The sequence below is a fragment of the Orcinus orca genome, chromosome 19, assembly GCF_937001465.1.
Source record: "Orcinus orca chromosome 19, mOrcOrc1.1, whole genome shotgun sequence".
NCBI lineage: Eukaryota > Metazoa > Chordata > Mammalia > Artiodactyla > Delphinidae > Orcinus > Orcinus orca.
The window spans coordinates 35,336,931-35,364,205 of NC_064577.1; the positions used below are offsets into that span (position 1 = coordinate 35,336,931).

Consider the following 27,275-nt stretch of genomic DNA (forward strand, 5'->3'; position numbering starts at 1 on the left):
ATGCATTTTTTTTTAATCAAAGTATAATTCATTTACCATAAAATTGACCCTTTTCAAGTGTATGATTCAGTACTTTTAGTCTATTCACAGAGTTATACAACCATCACCACTATCTAATTTCAGGATATTTTTTCACTCCCCAAAGAAACCCCGTACCTATTAGCAGTCACTCCCCGTTTACCCCTCCTCCCAGCCATAAGCAACCACTCATCTGCTTTCTGTGTCTCTGGATTTGCCTCTTCTGCACATTTCATACAAATGGGATCATACAATATGTGGACTTTTATGTCTGGCTTCTTTCACTGAGCATAATGCTTTCCAGGTTCATCCATGTTGTAGCGTGTGTCGGTTCCTCATTTATTTATTTATTTATTGAGCTTTAACATTTAAAAAAATTTTCAACAGCTTTGTTGAGATATAAGTTCCTCATTTATTTTTATTGCCAAATAATATTCCTGTTGTATGGACATATCACATTTTGTTTATCCATTCATCAGTCGGTGGACATTTGGGTTATTTCCATTTTGGGGCTATTATGAATAATGCTGCTATGAACATTGTGTACAAGTTTTTATGCAGACATATGTTTTCAGTTCTCTTGGGTATATAGCTAGAAGTGGAATTGCTGGGTTATAGGGCAACTCTACATTGAATATTTTGAGGAACTGTCAAAGGTTTTCCATTCTCACTAGCAATGTATGAGGGTTCCAGTTTTTCCACATCCTCACCAACACTTCTTATTATCCATCTATTTGACTATAACAATCTAGTGGATGTGAATGGTATCTCATTGTGGTTTTGATTTGCATTTCCCTAATGACTATTGATGTTGTGTGTATTTTCATGTGCTTATTGGCCACTGGTATATCTTCTTTGGAGAAATGTCTATTCAGATCCTTCACCCACTTTCTAATTGGATTATTTATCATTTTATTGTTGAGTTGTAAGGGTTCTTAGTATATTTTGCACACTAGGCCTTTATCAGATATATGATTTGCAAATATTTTCTCTCATTCTGTAGGTTGTCTTTTCACTTTCTTGATAGTGTCCTTTGAAACACAAAAGTTTGAAATTATAATGCAGTACCATTTATCTATTTTTAATTTTATTGCTGTGCTTTTGGTGTCATATCTCAGAAATCATTATCTAATCAAAAGTCACAAAGATTTATGTCTATGTTTTCTCCTAAGAGTTTTACTGCCTTAGCTCTTACAATTAGGTCTTCGATCCATTTTGAGTTAAATTTTATATGTGGTGTGAGGTAGGGGGTCCACCTTCATTCTTTTGCATGTGGATATCCAGTTGTCCCAACACCATTTATAGAAAAGATTAATCTTTCCCTACTGAATTGTCTGGGGACCCTTGTTGAAAGTCAATGGACCGTAAATGTAAGGGTTTATTTCTGGACTCTCAATTCTGTTCCTTTGATCTATATGTCTATCTTTATGCCAGTAGGGCACTGCCTTGATTACTGTAGATTTGTAGTAAGTTTTGGAATTGGAAGGTGTGAGTCCTCCAACTTTGTTCTTTTTTATTTTTTGAGATTATTTTGGTTATTCTGTGTCCCTTCCATTTCTATATGAATCTTAGGGTCAGCTTGTCAATTTCTGCAAAAAAGGGCTCCATGTAAAAAAACTGTTAAACACTTTAAGCAAAAGTTCAGAGTTTAATATAGTATCCTCTGCACCTACTATCTATTTGAGTAACTTTTAACATTTTGCTATATTTGCTTCCAATTTTTAATTTTATTTTTAAGGAAATGAGTTTGCTACCATTAGTCCTGAAGTGTAACTCTAACCAATCTTGTTTCCTTTCCTCCCTTCTCCAGAGGTAACTACTCTCCTGAATTTCTATGATGTCTTCATAATTCTACAACATATATAGCAACCACAAATAATATATAGAATTGTTGTTTGGGCTATTTATTAACTCTATTTAAATTATATCATGTATATATTATACTTCTGCATGTTTCAATTTACTTATTTATTCATTTATATTTTGGCTGCATTGGGTCTTCGCTGCTGCACGCAGGCTTTCTCTAGTTGTGATGAGCGGGGGCTAGTCTTCGTTGCAGTGCACAGGCTTCTCATTGCGGTGGCTTCTCTTGTTGTGGAGCATGGGCTTTAGGCGTGTGGGCTTCACACAGTAGTTGTGGCATGTGGGCTTAGTAGTTGTGGCTCACGGGCTCTAGAACGCAGGCTCAGTAGGTGTGAAGCACAGGCTTAGCTGCTCCACAGCATGTGGGATCTTCCTGGACCAGGGTTCGAACCTGTGTCCCCTGCATTGGCAGGCAGATTCCTAACCACTGCGCTACCAGGGAAGTCCCCATTTCAGCATGCTTTCAAATTTATGCTTCTGGAATTTATCCACGATGATATATGTAGCTCTAGTTTTTTTTTAAGCTTCTGCGTGGTATTTGTGCATGTACAATCCTACTGCAATTTACTTATCCAGTATTTTTTTGATGGATACTTGAGTTGTTTGCAGTGTTTTTGCTATTACAGAGTTGCAGTGGACATTCTTGTTTCTCCTTCTTTGGGTAAGTGAGTGAGAGCTTGCTTATGGTGTAAACCCAGAAGAAAATTGATAGATTGAAGGATTTGTTCACCATTGATTTTCACTAGCTGTGGCCAACATTTTATTCAAAGTGGTTGTACCAATTTACACTTCTGCCAGCTGTGCGTGTGAGTTCCTATTTGTGCACATCTTGGCTAACGCTTGACATTGTCAGTCTTTTAAATTCTTGCCCATCTGAAGGATGTAAAGTGGTCTCTCAGGGTGATTTTAATTTCCATTTTCCTGTTAATGAGTTTAGGAACTCTTCCCTCACACTCTTGACCATTTCTGAGTTTCCTTTAAAATACTTTGTCCATTTTTCCACTTGGCTTTTTGTCATTTTCTTCTTGCTTTGATAGGAGTTCTTTATTTCTTCTGAAAATGAATCCTAAAGTCTGTGGCTTTATTTTCACTGTGATTATGGCCTTTTATTTTCCTTTCTTTCTTATTTTCTTTTTTTTGGTACAGAAGTGTTTATTTTTCCCAATTTTATAGTTTATCCTGTTTGTGTCTTATTTAAGAAATCTTCTTCTACCCAATGCTATAAAGACTATTCTCTATATTTTTTTCTGAAAGTTTTAAAGTTTTGCTTCAGCATTTAGGTCTCCAATCCATCCAGAATTTATTTTTGTGTATTCTGTGAAGTAAGGATCTAACTATTTTCTCCCATTTGTATAACTAATTCTTCCAGCACCACTTTTAAATGATATAGTCATCTTATTTTCACTGATTTGTAATGTCCCCTCTGCCATATATTGTTTTTATATGATATAGGTTAGTTTCTGGCCTCTCTATTCTGTTCCATTGGTCTCTTTGTTTTTCCCTGCATGAATACCACTCTGTCTTTATTATACTATTATTACAGCATTTGGAAGGGCAAGTCTCACTACATTGTTCTTCTTCAGCTATTTCTTAGCCTTTTAAAAATTTTTATCAATTCAATAAGAAAAAACCATTTAGATTTTTACTGAAGTTTCATTATAGATTATAAAGTATAGATTAATTTGGGGGGAAAATGACATCTTTACAATATTGAGCCATCTGTGAACAGGTTATATTTCTCTGTTTGTGGATATAGGTCTTATTCTTATGCCCTTCAATAATGGTAGGTGATTTCTTCATAGAGGTTTTGAACATATTTTGATAGATGTATTCTTAAGCATCCTAGAGCTTATGTTGTTATTGTACAAGGGATTTTTTTTTCTAATTGATTATTCCATTGTCTAAGAACGCTGTCAGGTTTTTGTATTCTGATATTATATCCAGACACCATTCCCAACTCTTTCAAGTCTAGTATTTTGTCCAAAGATTCTCTTGGAGTTTCCTATGTCGTTATTATTATCTTCTGCAAATAAATGCTGTTTGTATCTTCCTTCTTAATTCTGATACCTCTTAATTTCTTTTTCTTATCTTTGTTGCATTGCCTAGTCCTTCCAATACAATGTTAAAGAGAATTACTGACAATGGGCTTTCATTTTCTTTTTCTGGTCTCAGAGAGAAGGCTTTCTGCATTTTCGTTATTTTTCCTAAACACATTGATAGAAAACTTCATCAGGTTGAGGAACTTGGCAGCTAGTCTGGCTTCCTATGAGTTTATTATTATTTACAAATGTTGAATGCTATTGAATGCTTTTTCTGCTTTTATTGAGATGATCATTTTCTTCCTTAATCTATTAATATAGTAGATTACATTCATTTTCTTTATTATGAAATACATCGAACATAGAGAAATAGAGAACAAACAAGAGCACCAATCAGAGTTCCTGGTTGTAGGATGCAAGAATCAACTCTAGCTGATATAGGCAGAAAAACAATTTTTTTTTTTTTTTTTTTTTTTTTTTGCGGTATGCTGGCCTCTCACTGTTGTGGCCTCTCCCGTTGCGGAGCACAGGCTCCGGACGCGCAGGCTCAGCGGCCATGGCTCACGGGCCCAGCCGCTCCGCGGCACGTGGGATCCTCCCGGACCGGGGCACGAGCCCGCGTCCCCTGCACCGGCAGGCCGACTCTCAACCACTGCGCCACCAGGGAAGCCTGAAAAACAGTTCTTGAGGAGGAGAGTGGCCTCTCTCAGAATTTTAGGACCAGTCCTTTGAGTTCTAGATACATTGCTGACACCTCAAGCACTAAATGGTGGTGAATCCACCAGCAGGACTGCCACAGTTAAGCCAAGAACTCTATCCTGTGTCACTAGAGATGGAGTTACTCATGGCCCATGCAACTCTGGGCTGGATGTGTTTGAATGGCTGAGCCTTGGTCATATGCTCGTACCCTAGATACATGGGAAGAGGGTTCAGATGCTGGGTGGCCAAAAAGAATGAGAAATGCCCACTATAATTATCAACACTCAAGTCCCCACTAGCTAGCTTGGTCATTAAGGGACACAGATTAGTGCAGTTGTTACGAGCATAGATTCTGGAACCAACTTGCATTAGGTCAGTAGCTGTGTGACCTTGAATAAGTTACTTCACTTTTCTGTCCTTTAGTTTCCCATCTGTAAATTATGGATAACAACAGTAGCTACTTCATGGGGTTCTAGGGAGGATTAAATGAGTTGATGTATGTAAAGGTCTTATTACCAATACTTGGCATATAAAATGCTATTTAAGCTATATAAGCTATTATATTGGTTAGGATCCCACTCGAAATTAGAGGCGAGTTTAATAAAGGGATTATTTACATAGGTGTGTGTATCAGTCAGGGTTCTCCAGAGAAACAGAACCAATAGGAGATATAGATATAGATATAGATATATAGAAAGGGATTTATTATGAGGGATTGGCTCATGCATTATGGAGACTGAGAAGTTCCGCAATCTGCCATCCGCAAGCTGGAAGCCCAGAAAAGCTAGTGGAATAAGTTCCAGTTGAGACCCCAAAGCCTGAGAACCAGGGGAGCCAATGGTGTAAGTCCCAGTCCAAGTCCAAAGGCCTGAGAACCAGGAATGCCAATGTCTGAGGGTGGGAGAAGATGGATGTTCCAGCTCAACAGAGAGAGCAAATTGGCCTTTCCTCTGCCTTTTTGTTCTATTCGAGCTTTCAGTGGATTGGATGGTGGTCATCCACATTGGTGAAGACAACCTTCTTTACTCAGTTTACTGATTCAAATGCTAACCTCTTCCAGAAACACCCTCACCGGTGCACCCAGAAATAATGTTTTAGCAGCTGTCCGGGCATCTCTAAGTCCAGTCAAGTTGATGCATAAAATTAACCATTACGGTGTGGGGCAGTTGTAGAGGTCGCCAGGATTAGGAACATTGGGCAGCCTTTACCACCTTTAGACCCGGAGAGGTAAGAAGAAGGGCAGTTACTGGGATATAGATGTAGAGAAGGCTGTGTGGATTGGGCCCCTTGACTGCTCATTTGGCAGGGTGTTTGGTCAAGGGATGTAGCCAATCTACAGTGACCCTTCAGGGAGGGAGAAAAGGGAATGGGTCTTCTAAACCCACTCTCCTATCTCTTGTGAGCACTCCCTTTGGTCAAACATGAGTGGTTACCAGAGGTGAGGGGCCCCATCATTGTAGTTCACACAGGGCATCCTCCTATGGCACAGAGCAGGGCACAGAGGAGGATGGAAAGTGAATCTGGAGGAGAGGGCAAACAGAAGCTACCATCCCAGTCTGCAATTTTGCCTGTCAGCAGACACTCTTCCTTCATCCATTGAGAAATGAGTGTCTTTGGTAAAGGGGGCCCATTGAGTCTCATTAATATTATGTCATTGCATAGTGATGTCAATTTGGCCCTACTACTACTCTCAGCTGAAACTTCAGCTTTTCTTCATATAAGCTAAAGGATAGAAAAAAGAGGTGACAGCCCCAGCCTCTGTAACAGGTCATGAGGCCCAAGTTGCTCCCAGAGCCACCAGCTTCTACCACTAACTCTACTGTCCCCTCACCTTCTACCAGCTCCACTGGACAGTGTCTTTGCTTGATGAGACCTTGGTGGTTTGGTCTTTATTGGGCACCACAGTTTTTCATTGATCGGTATCCCTGAGAAAGGAAGAACTAGGGGACACCTCAGTGAATCTCCTGGGTTCCAGACATGATCCTTCTTTTCCTCCATTTTGCAGCAGAAATCAAAATTTCCCTTGAAACCAGAATCAATCACCACACCCAGTAGAGGGATCTCCTTCTCTGCCTGCTGGCTTAGTAGCATGAAGGTCCCCAAATGACCAGGGAGAAGTTTAAGCTTCCAATTCCTTAGAACCATGAGTGTGGTGGAACAATTACCTAGTGGAAACAGTCCCCACCTCAGGCACTAGAACCTTCAAACCCCCAAATCCAAGGCCAAAGGGAGGTAAAGCAAGACTTCTTCAAGTGCATTATTAGGTATAAGAGCGAGAGTGGCCATTCCTGTGCGACTCCTGTTTCCTAGACCTATGCTTTCTAGTTTTGAAGAAGACAACTCCAAGTATTGGCAGCTTTTTAAAACATAAAGTTACACCTAGTAGGCCAACACACCGACCCCACAGGGTGCCATCTCCTAGCTGATCCTGTAACTGAGGCTTCAGTAGTGCATTCTTCTCTTTTCCAAACCAGCTGCTTCTGGGTGGTGGGACATGTGTTAAGACCAGTGAATTCTGTGGATGTGAGCCCATTGCTGTACTTCTTTTGCATTAAAAGTGTTTGGAGATGACATCTTGTGGAGTATACAGTGATGGACAAGCTATTCTGTAAATCCACAGATTATGATATTGGCAGAAGCACTGCAAGCAGGGAAGATAATCTCAACCTGGAATATACATCCGTTCCTGTGAGGATAAGGCACAGCCCTGCCCATGATGGAAGGAGTCCACATGTTACGAGGTGGCTGGCTGGTCTCTCCACCCTGGGAAGGATGCCATATTGAGAGATTAGTGTTGACCTCTGTTTGCAGAAAGGGCCCTTAGCAGTAGCAGTAGTCCAATTAGCTTGGGTAAGGGGAAGTCTTTGTTGCTGAGTCCAGGCATAGATTCCATTCTGGCTGCCATGGCCACTTTGGCCATGGGCATTGAGGAAGCACTGGGGTGAAAGGAAAAAGAGCCCAAATGACATCCACAGGGTGGATCATCCTATCCACCTCATTTATGGGCATATATGTGGCTCTTATTAAGCATATATGTGGGGCATAAATATTTTCACATCCTGGGCCCATTCCAAAGGGTCCATCCTCATAGGTCTCCCACAGAAACTTAAAAAAATTTATTTTCTTTTGATGTGGACAATTTTTAAAGTCTTTATTGAATTTGTTACAATATTCTGTTTTATGTTTTGGTTTTTTGGCCTCGAGCCATGTGGGATCTTAGCTCCCCAACTGGGGATCGAACCCACGGCCCCTGTCGTGGAAGCACAGAGTTTTAACCACCGGACCACCAGGGAAGTCCCTATTTTTTTTTTTTTTTTGTGGTACGCGGGCCTCTCACTGTTGTGGCCTCTCCTGTTGTGGAGCACAGGCTCCGGACGCACAGGCTCAGCAGCCATGGCTCACGGGCCCAGCCGCTCCGCCGCATGTGGGATCTTCCCGGACCGGGGCACGAACCCGCGTCCCCTGCATTGGCAGGTGGACTCTCAACCACTGCGCCACCAGGGAAGCCCTATTTTTGTTTTTTTAAGGAACCTCCATACTGTTTTCCATAGTGGCTGCACCAATTTACATTTCCACCAACAGTGTAGGAGGGTTTCCTTTTTTAAAAAAAATTATTTATTTGTCTGCATTGGGTCTTAGTTGCAGCATATGGGATCTTCATTGCGGCACACAGACTTCTCTCTAGTTGTGGCACATGGGCTTAGTTGCACCGCGGCACTTGAGATCTTAGTTCCCCCACCTGGGGTTGAACCCGCATCCCCTGCATTGGAAGGCAGATTCTTAACCACTGGACCACCAGGGAAGTCCCTAGGAGGGTTCCCTTTCTCCACACCCTCTTCAGCATTTGTTATTTTTAGGCTTTTTTAATGATGGCCATTCTGACTGGTGTGAGGTGATATCTCATTGTGGTTTGCATTTCTCTAACAGTTAGTGATGTTGAGCATCTTTTCATGTGCTTATTGGCCATCTGTATGTCTTCTTTGGAGAAATATCTATTTTGGTCTTCTGCCCATTTTTTTGATTGGGTTGTTTGGTTTTTTTTTTTTGCTTTTTTTTGTCTTTTAACTTTTTTTTTTATTGAAATAGAGTTGATTTACAATGCTGTGCCAATCTCTGCTGTACAGTAAAGTGACTCAGTTATACACATAGAGACATTCTTTCTTTTCCATTATGGTTTATCCCAGGAGATTGGATATAGTTCTCTTGTTTTGTTATTGAGCTGTATGAGCTGTTTGTATATTTTAGAAATTAAGCCCTGGTCAGTTGCATCATTTGCAAATATTTTCTCCCATTCTATAGGTTGTCTTTTCATTTTGTTTATGGTTTCCTTTGCTGTGCAAAAGCTTATACATTTGATTAGGTCCAGTTTGTTTAGTTTTGCTTTTATTTCTATTGCCTTGGGAGACTTAGAAAAACATTGGTACGATTTATGTCAGAGAATGTTTTGCCTATGTGAGGGAGTATTCTAACTTCACTGATTTACATGTGGCTGTCCAACTTTCCCAACACCACTTGCTGGAGAGACTGTCTTTTCTCCATTGTATATTCTTGCCTTCTTTGTCAAAGATTAATTGACTGTAGGTATGTGGGTTTATTCTCTAGAAACTTCTTGTCACCAACTTTCCAGTCTTGTACTTTCTAAGCCCCTGACCAGTCAGCCAACCCATTAGCCACTGGCAGTCTGTCAGTGTGGATCCATATCACAGGCCACCTTTCATTCCATACAAAGGGGACAAACCAGTTGTTTGGTCTGAAGGTCTGCCCAGCGGGAAGATTTTCCTTCACCACTGTTGTTCAGGGCTATGCCTGAGTGGGATGTAGTTGTCATCTACTTCAGCTGATGCCAGTGGACAGTATGAACTCAGCCAGAAACCAGGCCTACTGGTTCTTCTTCCTCCTCTTTTAACTGGTCATAAGGAAACTGCCTTGAGTCCCTAGGTATAGGATTGAGGGAAAGATGACAAAGCAGCGGGAACACCTTGTCACCCGCTCATGTGAACACTTGTGCTTTCTGGATCCTCTCAGGCCTGGATCCAGGTATACCAACTGCATTTTATAGTGGAATGCTGCCGTGCATGTGACTTGGTGGCCTGTGATCCGGTGTTGACGCTCTACCTGGGCCCAGAAGCAAACCAGGAGCTGCTTTTCAAATGGAGAATAGTTACTGGTAGAAGAAGACATGACCTTTCTCCAATCTGTCACTCTCCTGTTGGGGCTTGTCAGTGCGCCAGAGAGTATCTCTGTTGGCCAGACACTCTTCCAGTTTCATTAGGTGTGCTGAGTCATAAGGCCCAAAGGCAGGGCAGTCTGCACTGTAGCCTGGATTGCTAGAGAGCTCTTTCTCACTCTACGCCCCACCAACACTGGCAGACTTCAGGTCACCCAGAGTGGCATGTCCAAATGTGATATATGCCATCTCTGAAATTCAGAGGTCTACCAGGGTTGCACCTTTTCCCTCATGGTGAACAATGCAAAGTGCAAAAACTTATCTTTTATTTTAGAAGGGATGTTCTCACATGCCCCAGACCGCTGGACCCTAAAAACTTCACAACATGGTAGGCTTTGAAAGGCTATGCGGTTTATCTTCTACCCTCTGGAATGTGTTGGTTTACTGAGATATCTAAGGTGATTACTGCTTGCAGCTCATCATTGTAATGAACCAACGTGACGTCTGTGGGCTAGCAAGATTATCGACGCTTTCTGGACTAGAATATGAGGGAGAAAGGAGAGCTAAGGGAGCCCTAAGGCAAAACAGTAAAGATCATCTGTATTGGTACCTCCTTGTGATTTTCTTTCCTGCTGGGCATAGGGGAAAAGTGTTTTTCTGGTGAGTAGCTATGTATTAAGTGCCTAGAGTTGTAGCTGTAATTGGCACAGCTGGCACCTGATTACATTGGGTAAATCTGACATTCTCCATAACCACTTGGGACTTACATATTCAGACAGGGGTGTTATAGGGCCTGTCCTTGCATATTTCAGGTCTTTGATGGCGGCACTAATTACTGCAGTTTCCCTAGGGGTTTGGCCTTGGTTTGGTTTTTTGTTTTTTGTTTGTTTGTTTTTTGTTTGGCCGTACCACACAGCTTGCGGGATCTTAGTTCCCTGACCAGGGATTGAACCTGGGCCCATGGCAGTGAAAACGCCGAGTCCTAACCACTGGCCCGCCAGGAACTCCCTGTTTTGTTTTTTCTGTTTATTTATTTATTTATTTTTGACTGCATTGGGTCTTCGTTGCTGCGCGTGGGCTTTCTCTAGTTGCGTTGAGCGTGGGCTACTCTTCATTGCAGTACGCGGGCTTCTCATTGCAGTGGCTTCTCTTGTTGCGGAACACGGGCTCTAGGTGCACAGGCTTCAGTAGTTGTGGCATGTGGGCTCAGTAGTTGTGGCTCGTGGGCTCTAGAGCACAGGCTCAGTAGTTGTGGCTCACGGGCTTAGTTGCTCCGTGGCATGTGGGATCTTCCCGGACCAGGGCTCGAACCCGTGTCCCCTGTATTGGCAGGTGGATTCTTAACCACTGTGCCACCAGGGAAGTCCTGTTTTGTTTTTAATTGAAGTATAGTTGATTTACAATGTCATGTTAGTTTCAGGTGTATAGCACAGCAGTTCAGTTATACATACATACATATATGTATTCAGGTATAGCTCCCTGTGCTATACAGTAGGTTATATTTTTTCTGTATAGTAGTTTGTATGTGTTAATCCTGACCTCCTAATTTAGCCCTCCCCCCACCTCCCTTTCCCCTTTAGTAACCATAAGTTTGTTTCCTATGTCTGTGAGTCTCTTTCGCTTTGGAAATAAGTTCATTTGTATTTTTTTTTAAAGATTCCACATATAAGTGATATCATATGATATTTGTCTTTCTCTGCCTGACTTACTTCACTAAGTATGATAATCTCTAGGTCCATCCATGTTGCTTCAAATGGCATAAGTTCATTCTTTTTTATGGCTGAGTAATATTCCATTGTATATATACACCACATCTTTATCCATTCATCTGTCTATGGACATTTAGGTTGCTTCCATGGCTTAGCTATCGTAAATAGTGCTGCAGTGAATATTGGGGTGTGGTCCTGTGTTTATTTTTTTTTTGCAGTACGCAGGCCTCTCACTGCTGCGGCCTCTCCCGTTGCGGAGCACAGGCTCTGGACGCGCAGGCTCAGCGGCCATGGCTCACGGGCCCAGCCGCTCCACGGCATGTGGGATCCTCCCGGACCAGGGCACGAACCCACGTCCCCTGCACTGGCAGGCGGACTCTCTACCACTGTGCCACCAGGGAAGCCTGTGGTCCTGTTTTTGATTTGCCATCCTGGTGGGGCATTGGGTAAGAGGGAAGTTCCATAGCTTCTATCTGGACATTCCTACCATAATATCCTCACTGCACAGGTCAGAGCACCAATGTGGGAATTCTGCCCTTTATTGAGTGTATGGCACTGTAACAGATTGCCACAAATTTTGTGGCTTTAAACAACGCATAGTGATTATCTCACAGTTTGGGAGGTCAGAAGTCTGAAATGGGTCTCAATGAGTTCAAATCAATGTGTCCACAGGGCTCCATTCCTTTCTGAAGGGTCTAGGGAAGGATCCATTTTCTTGCCTTTTTTAGCTCCTGGAGGCTGTGTGCATTCCTTGGCTTGTGGCCTCTTCATTTTTAAAGCCGGAGATGGCTGGTCAAATCTTTCTGCATCACTCTGACACTGACTCTTCTGCCTCTCTCCTCCACATTTAAGGATACTTGTGATTACATTGGGACCACATTCTCCAGGATAATCTCCCTATTTCAAGGAAATCTGATTAGCGAACTTAATTCCATCCACTCCCTTAATTCTCCTTTGCCCTGTAAAGTAACATATTCACAGGTTCTGGAGATAAGGATGTACACATCTTTGCGGGGGAGGACCATTATTCTGCCTACCACACGAAGTATGTGTCTTCCTTGTATACATTCAGGGACTAGGAAAAGAACCACAGGGCCCTGGACCTGGGCCAGGATTCTGTTTACATCTGGTCTCCGTAAATTCTTATTCTGACTAGTAGACTGCAGTGGTCTTTGGGGTCTCCAGAGACATCCATTCAGAGCCAATATCTAAGAACCCCGAGAAAGTCTCAGTGTATCTTTTCCCCTAGTGCACAGCCACCATGGTAACTGGCCCTGGGGCCCTCTATGGGGGGTTTGGGGAAATATTCACAGTATATACCTGTGACTGCATTACAGACCTTGTCTCAAAAGGTCTTGGCCTCTGTCTCAGTCAGTGGGACCTGGATCTGGAAAATGGTAGCTCTGGGAACTGCACAGGATGCCACGGCAACTATCAGGGAAACTTGAGTTAGATTTCTACCCACCAGACCTGGAATTTTTCCTCCTTATGTGTCAAGTAGCATCTTCTGAGGCCGCTCACCTACTTAATTCCCAGGAACCCTATGATCAATTGGCCATCAATATAGATCCCCACAAGTCAGTGTAGTCTGATTACTATTCCTCTCTGTTGTTTATTAAGTAGTAATTGTGCCATGTGGTGTCTGACAAACACTACTGTGCTTAGAATCCATCCCCAGGCATATATGCTCCCAGGACTCTTCCTGTGAATTGGCAAGGTCCTGCAGCTCTTTCCGTGCGTAGGCCATCTCCTTCTGGGGCAGGCCAGCTGGGCTAAGTTGGGAATCTAACACTCCTTTTGGTCCTGGAGGAATGAGGAGATTGGACATCCGTTTTGTGAAGCAACCATGCTAAACGCAGTCACTGAAGGCAGGGGTGAGTTGGTCCCCCAGACAGGAGAAGGGTTACCTGAGATGAAAAGGGAAGTTCAAGGGGGTTTGAGAGTTCAGACTTCTCACCCTTCTCTGTAGCTACTCAGATGTCCCCATTCTAAGCCTCAGGGTCCCACCACTTCCCCACTGTGCCCTTCTCTGAACATTTAATTGGAGCTGCATTTCTGCTTTATGTAGAGTGAGGTCCTGGGTTCAGTCTTCAGCCATATACAGTCTGCAAGGACAGGAAATGAGGGCTCCTTCAAAGCTGCCACCAAGCCTTTCTCACCGTCCATTGGATTCTCAGTTCGACGTTCACAGCTTTCAGTTTTTCCTTTTCCCCACATATTTTCTCTGGTGATGTCACTAGAAGCCAAGTGACTCCACAATCTTTATAATGACCATTATTGCCATAGTATAAAAGTGCCCAAGTCCTTCCAGATCCTAGTGCCTTATCCTCTACCTGCCCTTCATCCCATGCCACCCCCAATAAGCTGAGTGATGATAATGCCACCGAACGCCATTGATTACACATGACCCATCTGTGCCCACCACTCCTACAAGGAGGTCCTTGCCGCTCTCCTCAATTATATAAGCAATCCATCACAGGATTCTATTTTGAGGGGCTGCCCTGGGTACTGGGCCACCCCTGGTACCAATTAGTAGCAGGAAACAGGTAGCCCATTCAAATTGGGTAATATGAGGAGAGCTTAATGAAAGGAAGGTGAGGAAAACAAGGAAGAGTGGAATGCTTTGCCATGCCTGGTCCTGAAAGGGCAAGGGCAGGAGTGGTGACTGAAATCCAGAGGTGGAGAGGGCTGCCTGACAGGAGCTGTGACCTTCGGTCGAGGGATGTAGCAGCCCGGTGGCAATCTCTCAGACAGGCAGCTAGAGGAATGAGCACCCCGACCATGGTCCCTTCCTCTGGTGTTCTCTTGGTGCCCCCATTGGCTGAGCGTATCAGAAACCAGGGTGAGGAAGCCCACTGATGTGGCCCTTAGATACCAGGGACATAAAACAGGATGGGGAAGGGTGAAGAGTGGATTTGAAGGGTCAAATGTCCAGCAAGACTGTTATTATTATCATATGTATAATTCTGATGTTTAGCAATTCTTGAATTCCTGAGATCAATCTTACTTGATCATTTTAATTTATTTTCTATTCCCTAATGACTCCACTCGGCCATTATATTGTTTGGGATTTTTAATTCTCTGTTTTTATTTTCTAGCCAACTAAAGGATCGTTTCCCCAGTTGCAATTAGTTTTGAGGGAAATGTCCTTGTACTGGTGATTCTTCTTTTTGTGAGAGTCTTGTCCTTAATATCCATCCCCCACCATACAATACCAGGAGAATATTTTCCTATTCTTTTTTTTAAAAAATGTTTTCCTGTTCTTTTCCAGATCTCTATGCCACCTAGTTATAGCCTTACAAGTCAATGGAACCCAACATTTGCACATCATGATACACACAGAAAGTTGGACTTTTGCCTGGTGTGCTGGGGTAATCCACCAGGCTGCTTGTGGCTGGAGATACCCACCATGCCGGCCTCCCCTAATTGCCTGAAGGGCCGAGGGGACCACCCTCTCAGGCTCACCTCTACTCCGTTTGCCCCTAGATGTGGTTATTATGACCATGTTCTAGTCTGTAAAATGTGAGGAGAAATAATGTGTTCAACTTCCAGGCTGTGCCCTTAAAGGAAAGTTGTGCCTTCCCCTTCCTTTCACCCGCTTCTTCTGGCTAGAGTGTGAATGTCATGGGTTGAGCCGTCTTGAACCATGCTCTTGGGATGGAGGAGCAACAAGACAGAAAGAGGCTGGCCCCGACAGCTAAGGACAGCTAACAGAGAGAGAAACTTAACTTCTTTTTTTTTTTAATAGATGTTTATTGGAGTATAACTGTTTCACAATACCATGTTAGTTTCTGTTGCACAACAAAGCGAATCAGCCATATGCATACACATGTCCCCATATCCCCTCCCCCTTGAGCCTCCCTTACATCCTCCCTATCCCACCCCTCTAGGTCATCGCAAAGCACCGAGCTGATCTCCCTGTGCTATGCTGCTGCTTCCCATTAGCCAACTATTTTACATCCGGTAGTGTATATATGTCGATGCTACTCTCATTTCTCCCCAGCTTCGCCCTCCCACCCCATGTCATCAAGTCCATTCTCTATGCCTACCTCTTTATTCCTGCCCTGCAACTAGGCTCATCAGTACCACTTTTTTTTTTTTTTTTTTTAGATTCCATGTATATGCATTAGAATACGGTATTTGTTTTTCTCTTTCTGACTTACTTTACTCTGTATGACAGACTCTAGGTCCATCCACCTCACTACAAATAACTCAATTTTGTTTCTTTTTATGGCTGAGTAATATTCCATTGTATATATGTGCCACATTTTCTTTATCCATTCATCTGTCAATGGACATTTCGGCTGGTTCCATGTCCTGGCTATTGTAAATAGTGCTGCAGTGAACATTGTGGTGCATGTCTCTTTTTGAATTATGGTTTTCTCAGGGTATATGAGCAGTAGTGGGATTGCTGGGTCATATGGTAGTTCTATTTTTAGTTTTTTAAGGAACCTCCATACTGTTTTCCATAGTGGTTGTATCAATTTACATTCCCACCAACAGTGTAGGAGGGTTCCCTTTTCACCACACCCTTTCCAGCATTTACTGTTTCTAGCTTTTGTGATAATGGCCATTCTGACCTGCGTGAGGTGATATCTCATTGTAGTTTTGATTTGCATTTCTCTAATAATTAGTGATGTTGAGTATCTTTTCATGTGCCTCTTCGCCATCTGTATGTCTTCCTTGGTGAAATGTCTATTTAGGTCTTCCACCCATTTTTTAACTGGATTGTTTGTTTTTTTCGTATTGAGCTCCATGAACTGTTTGTATATTTTGGAGATTAATCTTTTGTCTGTTGTTTCATTTGCAAATATTTTCTCCCATTCTGAGGGTTGTCTTTTTGTCTTGTTTATAGTTTCCTTTGCTGTGCCAAAGCTTTTAAGTTTAATTAAGTCCCATTTGTTTATTTTTGTTTTTATTTCTGTTACTCTAGGAGGTGGGCCAAAAAAGATCTTGCTGTGGTTTATGTCAAAGAGGGTTTTTCCTATGTTTTCCTCTAAAAGTTTTATGGCGTCTGGTCTTACATTTAAGTCTTTAAGCCATTTGGAGTTTATTTTTGTGTATGCTGTTAGGTAGTGAAACTTAGCTTCTTTAAACCGCTGTTATTTTGATTCTCTGTCACAGCAGCCAAATCTATTTCCTATTTAATATACCATTCAGTATATATTGACTTAACCTTATGATTTAAAATTTTCTTTTACATGATGATTATTTTAAAAATTATAAGCAATGAGAAGCAGCCATGGACCAAGTGTGGACCCAAAGCAGGCAGCTCTGAGGCAATTACTGATAAAGTGTAGAGTTGTATTAAAAGCCTGCACCTTGGAGTCAGACAGCCCTGGGTTCAAATTCTGATTCAGCTAATACCTGCCTGTGGTCCTAGGGTGAAGAATTTAACTTCATGGGTCTCAGTTGTTGTTTTTCTTTTTTCTTTTTTTTTTGCCTGTGCTGCATGGCTTGTGGGATCTCAGTTACCCCACAAGGGATTGAACCTGGGTCCTGGCAGTGAAAGCGCTGAGCCCTAAACAGTGGACGGCCAGGGAATTCGCTTGGTTTTCTTATGTGTAAGATGCTGTGATAACTAAATCTTCTAGCAGCATTCAGTGGCCTAGACAGGGCTTTAGCCAATAGGAGCTGCACGCCACTGCCCTCTCTCCCTAGGGATTTGTCTCCCTCTCTGCCTCTTTTCCTCCCATCCTGTTCTTGATCTCCTGTGCTTTCTTTACTTTCACTTTCTGGGTTGCTTCTGCCTTAAGCAGGACTCCTATGACCAGTTGGTGTGTTTTACCTTTAGATGCCTTCAGGAGGCCAGGAGGTCTTCCTGGCTGACCTGTTATTTATTCTCCCTTCTTCTGCAAAGATGCTGCTTCAGCTCACTAGGAGATTATCTCTCTTTCTTTCTCTCTTCACGGGACCGGACCATGGGCTGCAGAGAAATCCCCCCGGAGCCATGGTGACCAAGCCCAACTTTGTGACCCGCCAGGCCATCCCGTCGGTGCAAGCCATCCCCTTTCCTTTCCTTTACCTTCCCTCTTAACCCTGAGGAAGTCCAGGACAGGGAGCTGGCGCCCTGGGCCACCAAGTCAGTGGTGAGGCACGGCTGGCAGTGGAGAGTGTTGGGCCAGGACTGTCCCGGGCCTTTGATACATCAGATCTTGAAGGAAGGCCACCCACTCTTCTCCATATTTCTCTGGGGGCTTGTTCCTGGGAGTTGCAGTACATGTTTGATACTTCCTTGGAGAATGTATGCAGGAAAAAAAAAAAGAAGAAAAACAGAGAGGGAAGGAAACAGGAACCAAAATGTCACTTATCCCATGAGGGAGCTGAGGCCCAGTTCTGAGTCCCTCTATCGGCAGAGGGGAGCCCGCTTCCTGTGGTGGCCTCGTTTCTCAGGCATGGGTTCCACCCTGGCCCCGAAGGTCCCAGATCACCTCACCCTTCCCTGAGAACTCGACTTCTTGTACAGACACAGAAAGGTGACCAGTGTCTGGTGGCTTGATGGGACAGACTTGTAGGGACTTCCTGCCTTTTGATGCATGCCATTCCTGTGAGCTGGGCTGGGCCTCTGAAGACGAGAGGACCCTTTAGACTTCCTGAGTGTTTCAACATTTGGACTCTTGGGGTTTGTGGTCGGAGACACTGGCATGAACATTGTGTTCTATAATGTGTGCCTTCTGGGCCCAATAAAGTTAACAAGCAAAGCTTTGTGCAAACCGCCCCCTAACCAAACTGACCCAGAGGGTCTGAATGGCCCTTGACCTTGCTGCCTTTCGTGGAGGATGAGTGAATGGCTGGCTGGCTCTGGGAGGACAAGGGGAACTGCCCGGCTGAGTGGGAGGTGACAGCATGACCTTCTACTGAACCATCCCCTGACCTCCACTCCAGCACCTTGGAGCTCCCTCCACATGTCACTAGAGATTTCTCGATATTGCTAAGGGCCACACGTATGTTACTGCATTCTAATCCTCTTCTCACTTTCAGATGAGGAAACAGAGGCTCAGTGAGATTAAGCCATTTCACGTGAGGCCAAGTGGGAGAGTCTGGGGAGAGGTTGTGGCTGGTTTCAGCCCGGTGAAGCCTCTGCTGAGTGGAAGCGGTCAGCGTCCCCAGCGGGTCCCCTTCCTGGTGGCTAGTTCTCCTCTGCCTCCCAAGCATCCATCCCCTGTCCCGGCGACTGTTTCCAGGGTGGACATGGGACCTAAGCAGGCCCAGTCGAATCTCAGAGAGCGTGCCTTTCAGAAACTTCCAACCTGACCTGGGTAGAACTGTGAAAAGGGGATCTCTAGCAACTTAGTCAAACTTGACCATGTCTCCCCTCACCCCCCCATGATTCTGGGAATAGGGTGACTAACCCTCCTGGTTTTCCTGGGACTCTCCTGGTTTTAAAACTCAAAGTCCCATGTCCCGGGAAAAACCCTCATTCTCAGGCAAACTGGAAGAGTTGTTCACGCTACCGGAAAGATCGGTTGCTTAGCCTTCCATCTCCAGCTTCTAGAAAGGAAAAAAATGAGATGGGAGTAAGGTGAGGGGAAATTACAGGCGAGGAGAACTCAAGACAGCCTAGAGGTGTCCCCACCTTTCTGGCTGTCACACAGAAGAGGGGGCTCAGAAAAAAGATGGACCAGTTTCTGCTAAACGTGACCAAGGGCTGGGGTGGGGAGCTCCTCCTGTGGGAGCATTTAAAAGAGAATTTAGCAGAATGGATGCCTGCTTTGGGGCCCACCTCCAGGCCATTCCCAAGATGATTCCATGTCTTCCATCAAGAAAGATCCCTTTGTTTCTCAGTCTACAGGAAGCACATAGAAGAATGTAGATTTTTACATATTGATGTAAAAAGATGCTCATGACAAATTGCTTAAGCAAAAAAAGTAGGTTGCAGATGCTTTGCACCATATGAGCTCTTTTCTGTAAATAAATGTATTAGAAGAAGCCTGCCAGGATGAGACCTCCTGCTACCTTTCACGTCTTATCAAAGACAAGCTTAAAGATTCTTGCTTTGGTTTTCAGAGAGGAAGAAGACAAAATACCTCAGCTTTTATTATAATACTCATAATGTTCATAACAACTTTCCAAGCTTTGAGCTGCTCACTGCATTTCACCATAAACACAAGGCCCAGAGCTTGTCTGGAGATTGCCGTGGTCACGCCAAGTGTTGAGAGAGTTTTCTTGCTTTTTCTGTTCTTCTGGGAACTTGAATTAATGCATCTGCCCATTTCTATGCCGAGCACCGTGTTTGTGGTTCTTTTCTTTTCTTTTCTTTTTTTTAAAATTTATTTATTTATTATTTATTTTTGGCTGTGTTGGGTCTTCGTTTCTGTACGAGGGCTTTCTCTAGTTGCGGTGAGCGGGGCCACTCTTCATCGCGGTGCGCGGGCCTCTCACTGTCACGGCCTCTCTTGTTGCGGAGCACAGGCTCCAGACGCACAGGCTCAGTAGTTGTGGCTCACAGGCCTAGTTGCTCCGCGGCATGTGGGATCTTCCCAGACCAGGACTCGAACCCGTGTCCCCTGCATTGGCAGGCAGATTCTCAACCACTGTGCCACCAGGGAAGCCCTGTGGTTCTTTTCTTAAACAGCCAAGTTAATTTTCATCAAAAGTTTCCTGGTACAGGTTTTATGACATTAATGCCCTTTAGCCAAAATGCAGAGTCCAAATTTTTGAGCCCACCAGGGCAGAGCTACTGTGGAGAATCTGCAGGAACTGTTTTTCTCTCTTCTGGCTGCCAAATAAGACTTCAGGCCACAGCCTCCATGGTCTTGAGGCTAGACCACCTCAGCAATGCTGGGAGATTCCTCTGCTCGGGCACCTAAGCGTGGGCCCTGGGCTTGTTCAGGCCAAGCTTGCTTCCTTGCCCACTCTGGGGAAAGGCACAGAAAGCAGGTTTCCTAGAGATCCCTGGGCAATGGGCTTTTAGACCGTCTAACCTCTGACCTCAAATCAAGATTAGTAAAACCTTGCTAGAAAGGTACTCCCTTTGACATTTCCTACAGAGCCTTAACACAGCCACTCTCGATCCTCTCTCTGCCACTGAGTTATTCCTCCCCCAGATGGCAGACACGGCACCAAGACGTGCTGCCTCGCCAAGTGTTCATTTCCTCACTCATATCATCCCCAGGAAGACGCTGGCACAGAAGCAGGTTAATCTCACAGCCCACCAGAGCCGGCTGTGGGCTTGGAATCAGCATTCTCTCCCCTTCAGCAATCAGTCACCCAAGCTGGGAACCTCAAAGAAGGAAACACCTGTTCGCCCTGTCTTAGGGTTGGGCTGCACATTCCGCAAGATACAGTGAGTCACCATGAGACCATGGAGCAGAATTTACTCATCCCCCAGGAATGGACCCTTGGAAGGCTCCAGAATGACTAGCCTCAAGTGTTCTGTCTCAGGCACAGGGCATTTCTCCCCCAACCATGTCTGCAGTCACTTCCTCTCTGGACACATCCTGTTTCTGAGAGCAGGCAACTTGCCAGGCAGATCGCAGCCTCTGTTGCTGGAAGCAGACGGGCGGAGACATCCTTCCTCTAATTTCTAGTACCTAATCCCATCTTCCTTCCCAGTCAGAGATATTGATCAGCATCTCCGCTTTTCCCAGGTCCCTGCGTGCCAGGAAGGGAGAGTATAGAAGGAAAATGTTTCTATAGGCAACTCCAACTTACTGGAGATGCTTAGAAACCACCTCTGATTTGTCATCAGCTTCTCAGGCACAGGTAATCAAGAAAGGATCTGGGGCAAGGATCCTTTCCATCCATTCATTCACTCTGACAATAAATATTTATTTAGTACCTACTATGTGCCAAGCCTATTCTAGATGCTGGGCTACGGAGGTAAACAAAACATAAAAATCAATGTCCTCATGGCAATTAGGTATGATCCGCTGGCAGGGACAGCTGATAAACAAGATAAAACATATAAAAATTATGGCATGTAAGAGTGATAAATGCTAAGTGGAGAAAACAAAGCTGGGAAAGAAAATATGAAATGCTGAGCACAGAGGGAAGTATGAAATGTTCAACAAGGGGGCTGGAGAAGTCTTTGCTGGAAGAAGAAGTTTTGAGTAAAGACTGGAAGGAGGCAAGGGAGTGAGCAGTGGGGGGCAAGAGCATTCTAGGCAGAGGCAGTAGCACGTGCAAAGGCCCTGAGGTGGAAGTGTGCCTGGGCTGTTTGGTGAACAGGGGAAAGGCCAGTGTGGCTACAATGGAGTGAGGAGGGGAAAGGCACAGGAGTCAAAGTCAGAGAGGTAAAGGGAGCCACACCATGCTGTAACCTGTAAGTAGTAGTATGGACTTTGGTTGTCACTCTGTGATATGGGATGCCACGGGAGAATTTTAATAGAAGAGTGACAGGGAGCCAGGAGACCACTTAGATGGGCACTGCAATAGTCTAGGGGAGAGATAATGATGGTCTCGAGAGGTAGGGCAGGGGGTTTGGTGACCAGTGGTTCCAGAATATTCTGAAGATAGAGCTCACAGGATCTGATAGGATACGGGGTATGAAAAAATACAAGGAGAAAAAGATACACCAATGTTTTTAGCTCAAGTAAATTGAAGAATGGAGCTGCTATTAATTAAGACGGGGACCCCTGTAGGAGGAGCTGGTCCAGGGCAGAATATCAAGAATTTGGTTTTGGCCATAGAAAGTTTGAGATGCCTATTAGACATCCACGTGGAGTTGTCGAGTAGGCTATGCAGACATGGGTCTGTGGTTCAGAGTAGAGGTCCTGGCTAGAGATATAACTTTGGAGTCATGCTTTTAGTGCTGGCTCCAGCTAGCTTGTGTTTTATTTCATGTGCTGAACTTTTGGAAAATATAATCTTTAAAGACTTCTAGTAAGCGATCCTTTAAAGATGTAGGTCAGATTATGCGATTTCTCTACTTTGAACCTTCAAATGATTTCCCTTTTCACTCAGATTAAAAAGCAAAATCTGAGGACAGTTTGGTAGCGTCTACCAAAGAAAAACCCATGCCCCCAGATCCCATCCCTGATAGGTACTCAACTGAAATGCATACTCACGTGTTCCAAAAGACACAAACGAGAATGAATGCTCATAGCAGTATTATTCGAAATAGTCCTCAAATTGGAAACAATCCAAATGTTGATCAGTGGTAGAATAGAGAGAGAAATGGTAGTTTATTCACACAGTGCAATACCACACAGTAACGAAAAAAACAAACCATGACTATACATAACAACATGGACAAATCTCATGAACATAACATTAAATGAACAAAGTCAGACACCAAAGGGTAATACTGTATGATTCCATTTGCATATAGTTCAAAAATAGGCAAAATTAATCTACAGTAATAGAAGTTGAAGTCGTGGTTATCCTTGGGGTGATAATGACAAAGGAGGCATGAGAGAGGCTTCAGGGCTGCTGGCAGTGTTCTGAAGTTCAGTTGGGAAGGTGGTTTAAATGGGTGAGTCCAGTTGGTGAAAATTCATTGAGTTGTACATTTACAATTTGTGTACTTTTCTCTACTGTGTTGTATTTCTATACAAAGCTTACACAAAGTCCTTATCTAAAAGGCCCTGCATGGCAATGCCATGCCCTCTCCCCAACCCCCTTTTCCGACTGCACCCAAACTTTGCTCACTCCACTCAATATGTTGTTCTCCAACATACACTGTTGGTTGTTCCTCCCTTGAGGGTTTTGTACTTCCAGCTCCCTCTGCTTCCAGATCTCTACACAGCCTGCTTCCTAGCCTAATCAAGTCTCTGCTTGAACTTCTCCCCATCAGAGAACTCTCCCCTGACAAACCTCTGCGAAATAACATCTTCCACCACTTTTGTCTCCTTACCCTTCTTAATCTTTCCTAAGCATTTACCACTGCTTTACATATTATGGGTTTCTTTCTTCATTAATTTATTGTCTATCTCTCTTACTAGAATCTAGATTGAGAATAGATACTTTGTTTTCATTCATTGTTGTATTTGCAGTGCCTGAATCGGGGCCTGGCACATGGTAGGTGTTCAGTAAATATTTACTGGATGAATTAATGCAATATACAGCACAAATAAGCCAGACATGGTTCCCGCCCTCATTGAGAAAAGAACGCTTAGATCTTTAAAAGGAGTGTAAATAGTCTAGCTAGCTCTGAGGTAGGAGTTGTATTTCTTTGTGTTTTCATAGGGTCTAGGACAGGGACGGACCTATAGAGCGGATTTTCAATGAATGATTATTGTGGTCTTCAAAGCTACATTTCTGGGCTTAGAAATTCATTCCCTCAAAGAAAGAATGAAGACAATTGACTGAATAAATACATGAATATTTTTAGTCCCATCTGGTTTCCAAGCCATAGAAAGGAGACTGGATCCTAGCCCACCGGCAAGTTCTTGAAATCAAGTTTGTGTGTGTGTGTCTGGTGTGCTAACACCATCAATTTATTGGAGATCACCAAATTGTACCACATTTGGACATCTTGACAAGAGCACTACATTCTGAGTAGCAATTCTAGGGTATCGGGGCTCCCAGCGTGCGGAGACTGGACTTGTCTTGATAAGTAGGATTAAGGCAGGGCAGCAAGGAGCTCTAAGTAAGAACTTAAGACAGGGCTCCAGAAAGGGAACCCTCCTACACTGTTGGTGGGAATGTAAACTGGTGCAGCCACTATGGAGAACAGTATGGAGGTTCCTTAAAAAACTAAAAATAGAGTTGCCATATGATCCAGCAATCCCACTCCTGGGCATATATCTGGACAAAAACTCTAATTCAAAAAGACACAGGCACCCCTATGTTCATAGCAGCACTATTCGCAATAGCCAAGACATGGGAACAACCTAAATGTCCATTGACAGATGAATGGATAAAGAAGATGTGGTACTTATGTACAATGGAACACTACTCAGCCATAAGAAAGAATGAAATAGGGGGGTGGGAGGGAGGTCCAAGAGGGAGGGTATATATGTATACATACAGCTGATTCACTTCAGAAACTAATACAACATTGTAAAACAATTATACTTCAATTAAAAAAAAACTTAAAAAAAATGAAATAATGCCATTTGTAGCAACATGGATGGACCTAGAGATTATCTTACTAAGTGAAGTTAAGTCAGGAAGAAAAAGACAAATAGCATATGATATCACTTATATGTGCAATCTAAAATATGACACAGGGACTTCCCTGGTGGCGCAGTGGATAAGACACTGCACTCCCAGTACAGGGGGCCCGGGTTTGATCCCTGGTCAGGGAACTAGATCCCACGTGCATGCTGCAACTAAGAGTTCACATGCCACAAGTAAGGAGCCTGCCTGCTGTAACTAAGGAGCACGTGAGCCGCAACTTAAGACCCGGCGCAACCAAATAAATAAAATAAAATATGACACAAAAGAACTTATTTACGAAACAGACTCACAGATATAGAGGACGAACTTGTGGTTGCCAAGGGGAAGGGGGAGTGGGGGAGGGATGGATTGGGAGTTTGGGATTAGCAGATGCAAACTATTATATGTAGAATGGATGAACAACAAGGTCCTACTGTGTAGCACAGGGAACTATATTCAATATCCTGTGATAAACCATAATGGAAAAGAATATGAAAAAGAATGTATATATATGTATGGCTGAATCACTTTGCTATACAGCAGAAATTAATATAGCATTGTAAATCAACTATAATTCAATAAAATAGATTTTAAAAAGACAGGACTCCAGATTTGGGGAGGAACAGGGGCATTGGGTAGGGGACCAAGGAGGACAGGTCACTAGTTCAAGGATGTGCCTGGGCTGGTATCTTGGCTGGGAGTCTCACGTCCATTCATATCTTCAAGTTGGCCATCCCTGCGCTGTTCTGATAGTGATGTGAGCATTTGGCCACAGCGTGCAATAGGCTTCACCTGCACTGCCCAACTCTAAACCCAGAGTGCTGGCCTCCTGGGTGCATGAGAGGATCATGGGATTTAAAGGGTTACATGACTGGTAATAACCCTCCTCCTGCCTGTTGGGTCTTTTATCCCACCAGCTCACATACCTTCTCAAACAGTAATTAACCTCCCCACAGCCCCAAGTGGAAGCTAGAGACTTTAAACACAGTGTTCCTTGTTCAGCTGGGAGAAAAGAGGCAGGAGCACTTCTAAGTGTCTTGGCTGGAGGGCACGCACAGTGAGTCAGCGACATCTCCCAGGAGGGGAGTCTGGAGTCCTGTCCACAAGTGACATGTTTTACTTTAATCACTACCCCACCCAGCGCCTTCTTGTCGCTTCCTTCACAGCTCTGTGGTGTCTGTTACCACTCCTCCACCAGCTTGCCCTCTCCCAAAAATGTGTTGGAATTTTTCAACCATGAGATATTTTGCTTCCTTTGTTTTTCTTCTTTCCTCATAGGTTTGTAATCTTTTTATTTCTTTACTATCATTGTAATGAGGTCTCCCGAGACAGAGGAGAAAAACCCATATGGACAGTCTGCCATTATTAAAAATTAAATTTGAAAATTATACTGATACCACCGCTTTCAAAAAATTCAGGGAAAAAAAGGTAGGGGGAATCTCTTGTCTCTCCTCCCAACAAAACCACTATTATCCTCTGGTGTTTTGCTCATATGATTCTTTGCTATGCATGTTTTCAGAATGTGGTCATATTCTTGGTTTGCATAAAGTTTATATCCTTCTTTTTTCACTTGACATTTGTATCAGAAGCATTTCCCCTACATTTTGACATACTCTTTTTAATCATCGCTTTAAAGGGATTTCATCAGGGAGATTTACAAGAATACACTTTAACCAGAATCCTATTGTTGGTCTCTGTTATCAGATATTTAAGGTGTCCCTGGTATTCATAAGGGGTGTCTATACTCGGTTTTTTTTATAAACTAGAAGAAGGTATCACTTGAATGTTTTCAGTGAAATTTGATATATTATAAGGGTATATAAATTAATGGGGGATATAGATAACTAAAAAAAAAACAGTGTTGGGGACAACTGAGTAGCCAACTGGAAGAAAAAACCTCTCAAATCCGTATCTTGAACTAGGACGTATTTCAAGATCACCAAATATTTAGATGTCCAAAAAAAAAAAAAACCCTAAGAAGCTATAAAAATACTTGAAAAATCCACTGGAGAATTTTTTTATTATTTCATAAATGAAAATCTTGTCCAAGTATGAAACGAAGTCCAGCATCCATAAAATTTAAAAATGAATAAATATGATCATATAAAATCTAACTTCTTCACGGCAGAAACCTCTATACAAACTGTCAGAAGAAAAATGACAAACTGTGAAATACATTTTCGATTTTGAATACAGAAAGGGCTAATTTCTCTAATATATTAAGAGTTTCTACAATTGGTAAGGGAACAAGCCAGTAACCTAGTGGAAAATGGTCAAAGACTATATAGAGATATTTCACAGAAAAGGAAACAAAATATTCTTAAACGTATGAAAAAATGTTCACTTTAAGAGCAATTCATTGGAAAATTACCTGGACAGTAACACTATTTCTTCAGATTGAGAGAGACCAAAAATGCAGTTTAGCTTCATGGTTAAGATCCTAAACCCTAGCTTAGAGAACCTTGGTTTGAATCCCCATCCCACCATCTATGAGTTAGGTGGGTACGTTTACCATTTAACTCATTGATTTATCATGAGCAACGATGCCCTTTTGTGATATTGTGATTTATACATTTGGTCTTGGTCGTGTGGCTGGCACAGGGCTCCTAAAACCCTTGGAATTTCCGAAGTGAGGAGAGTGGTAAAGGTGTCTTTTGTTATGTTAATATGATCTATGGTTAGGGGCTGGTTGCCAGGAGACCCAACCCTGTAATTAGAGAGTTAGCACTTTCAGTC

General features: G+C 43.3%; 1 long non-coding RNA gene across 1 annotated transcript in view; it reads left to right on the forward strand.

Annotated features, from left to right (window-relative positions):
* Nucleotides 1-9,981: 9,981 nt before the first annotated feature.
* LOC125962112 (uncharacterized) overlaps nt 9,982-27,275 on the forward strand; it is a 35,933-nt gene continuing 18,639 nt past the window's right edge. Inside the window, exon 1 of the long non-coding RNA XR_007473538.1 lies at nt 9,982-10,174. This is a non-coding gene — a long non-coding RNA (uncharacterized LOC125962112). The remainder of the gene's footprint in view (nt 10,175-27,275) is intronic.